The 3205-nt window shown below is 49.6% G+C and overlaps 1 protein-coding gene across 1 annotated transcript in view; it reads right to left on the bottom strand.

Moving 5' to 3' along the window:
* The window catches only part of GSS (glutathione synthetase), a 30751-nt gene extending 30533 nt beyond the window's left edge, over window positions 1-218 (bottom strand). Inside the window, exon 1 of the mRNA XM_008070264.1 lies at window positions 130-218. The gene's annotated coding sequence lies outside the window, so the exon portion shown is untranslated. The remainder of the gene's footprint in view (window positions 1-129) is intronic.
* Window positions 219-3205: the final 2987 nt, after the last annotated feature.

The following is a 3205-nucleotide window of genomic DNA, read 5'->3' as shown; positions in this document are numbered from 1 at the left end:
GGTTTGAACTACAGAATCTCTCGGCCTGGGGGGCTTCAGGCGCTCGCCATTCTCCCCACCCCACCCCCCCGTTTTTCCTTCCGAGGAAACATGACCCATGCCGGCCGCCGTCGCCGCGCCCCAACCTACTCGTTCGCCGTCTCGCCGCGCACCGCACTGCGGCCCCTCGCGCCGTTACCCCGGCTCAGAGGGCGGAGCCTCGGGGCGACCCAGTGCGCCTGCGCGTGCGGTGCGCTTACACTCGGCGGTACTGGAAAAGCAGGGCGGAGCCGCAGACCTGTGCGGGTGGAGCTGGGCGGCGGTCGGGAGGAGGCCGTCGGCTGCATCCCGGCGGACCAGACCTTGGGAAGGGGAGAGGTGGGGACCAGCTGAGCTAGCGGGGAGCCACTGGTATGCATAGCTCATAGAGCCTCAGAACTGGCGACGTCCAGATGGGGAAACTGATGCTCAGTGTGGGATAGTTTCTACCTCGGGGACACAGTTGTCGGGGGTGGGGGTAGACGTGGGACTAGGGGCCCCAGAGGGGGGTGGAATCCCATAGCACGTTAGGGGCTGAGCCAGTAGTGGGCTTGTTGCCCAGCCAGGTTCCACAATAATCCACCCGATTTTTCCTACTGGGACGGCAGCAGGGAAAGCCTTAGAGGCGAAGGGAAAGGATTTTCATTTTTCAAGGAATTTTGAAGTCAGGACTGTTTGAGGGTGATCCAGTGTTTCTTAAAATCTCCAGTACTACTTGCATTGGATCTGGGGCAGATTCATGATCCCTACCCCCACCTCACCACTTGGCAGCCCCTGGTGCCTTAACTTTTTGATCTTTCTGGGTTGTGATAGGATTGTTCGCAATCCAAGCACCCGATGGGAATTTTAGTTATGTGGAATTTATCAGTACAAGTTCTAGGGAATTAACCATGAAGAAGACACAGCCCTTGCTTTCAAGCTGTTAAGAAGGTTGACAGTAAACAGTGCTTTTCTGGAGGAATCTGGGAAGGTTTCTGTGGACTTTAAGGATAGGCAGGAATGTATAAGCGGTGAAGGAAGTGGGGTGGAGATGAGAAGCTGAGACCGGGACAGTGTTCAAAGTAGCAGAAACAAAAGCAGCAAGGGCATATATTCTGAGTTGCTTGGCTTGCTTTAGAGACAATGCGAAGTTTGGTGTAGATAAGGAGGGCTGGAGCAGGATGTTCAGAACTTAGTCTTGGAGAAGTAGCCTTGGATGCCAGGTCCAATGGGCAATGAGGAGCTGTCTAAGGGTTTTAAGCAGGGGAAGGGCATGGCCAGTTTTGTGTGTTAGGTGCTGGTTTCGGTGTGCCAAGTGGTTTGGAAATAGAGAGACTGGGGCCAGAGAGAGAGCGCTCAGGTGTGAGATGATGAGGCCTGAGCCAGGGCAGTGGCTATGAAGATGGAGTGAAAGGGACATTAAAGAGATTTAGAGGCTGGTTGTAGTGGCTCACACGTGTAACTCTAGCACTTTGGGAGGCTAAAGCGGGAGGATTTAAAAAGGAGTTTGCAAAAGACCAGCCTGGGCAACATAGCGAGACTTCATCTCTACAAAAAATTAAAAAATTAGCTGGGCATGATTGTGCATGCCTGTAGTGCCAGCTACTCAGGAGGCTGAGGCGGAAGGATTACCTGAACCCAGAAGGTCGAGGCTGCAGTGAGCCATGATCCTGCCATTGCACTCCAACCTGGGCAACAGAGCGAGACTCTGACTCAAAAAAAAAAAAAAGATTTAGGACCAAGAACTCCCACTGACTGTAAATCGTTGGCCCAACCCAAGGACCAAAATCCTTCCAAATCTTTTTTTTTTTTTTTTTTTGAGTCAGGGCTTCCCCCTGTTTCCCAGGCTGGAGTACAGTGGCACAATCATGATGATCTTGGCTCACAGCAGCCTCAACCACAGCACCTTTGCTCAGATGATCCTTTTACCTCAACATCCTGAGTAGCTGGGATTACAGGTGTGTGTCACCACACCCAGCTGATTTTTTGTAAAGAAGAGGTTTTGCTATGTTGCCCCAGGCTGGTCTCAATAGTCTTCCACCTCGGCCTCCCAAAGTGTTAGAATGACAGGTGTGAGCCACCATGCCTGACCCTTCCAACTCTTTAAAATAAAGCATGAACATTATCTGACTACAGGGAAGCCAAGTGCTCCAGTCTTCTTGTGTGTGTGGTGGGAAGGGTGTAGGTGGTGGCAGATAGGTGGTCTGGCTATTGCCAGAAGAGCGTTTCCTGATGGCCTTGTCTGCTTTTGTACCTGAACAGGATATGAAGCAGCTATTACTATAATAGGTCCCAGGTGGCAGGGAAAGGCCACTGTGTTAACCAAGAATAAAGGAAACTGCTTTTGCTGCTCATGAAATTAAACATTAAAAAACATGCAGGCTTTCTTCTTTCAAGATGTTTGTCAAATGATGAATGTCTCTATTGGTGAGGTTTAGGGAGGTTTCCAGACCCATGTGGCAAGTAAGGGGGCTTGATTCCCATTTTGCGAATGTGGGAGCTGGGCCTCAGAAGTTTTGTAATGTGTTCAAGATGACCCAGCTTGTGGTGAGACAAGGAGTAAAGGGCTCGCCAAGGATCTTTCCAGAGGGGCTTTGCCCTTTCTGCTGCTTCTGTCTGAATGCGTTATCCCTAAGTCCTGGCCTGACTGGCTCCTTCGTGTCACTCAGATTATATCCTCCTTAGAGGCCACCCCCCATCAGTCTGTATCACATTATTTGTGTATTTTCTTCACAGCAGTTATTAGCATCTGAAATTGTTGCTTTCATTTGTTTGTTTCCTTCCTCTTGAATGTGAGCCCCATTAAAACAGGGACAAAAATCTGTCTTATTCACCACTGTACCCCTGGAATAGTGCCTGTCACCTAGTAAATACTCAATAATATTTGCCAACTGAGGGAATTAGCTTGAGGCGGGAGGAAGAGAAGGTCTTCCAACATTTAGTAAAAGCTTAGAGCAGGCATGTCCAACCCGTGACCTGCAGGTCACATGTGGCCCAGGACAGCTAGTCATGCGGCCCCACAAAATCTTTTAACATCATGTGCTTTTTAATGTTTATTTTTTTCGTGACCCCATGTTTAGTTCCATTTTGGAAGTTCACAATCACGCCTTATTCGTGACATCATTTTTTGGCAGCACATACATTTGTGAGCAGCTGTTTTCAATTATAAAGCACACGCAGAGCAAAATTCGAACAAACATTTCTGACA

Source organism: Carlito syrichta, unplaced genomic scaffold, assembly GCF_000164805.1.
Source record: "Carlito syrichta isolate Samal-C Ts95f unplaced genomic scaffold, Tarsius_syrichta-2.0.1 Scaffold313246, whole genome shotgun sequence".
Taxonomy (NCBI): Eukaryota; Metazoa; Chordata; class Mammalia; order Primates; family Tarsiidae; genus Carlito; species Carlito syrichta.
Note: the sequence above shows the minus strand (reverse complement) of the source record. Positions and strands in the feature narration are given on the sequence as shown.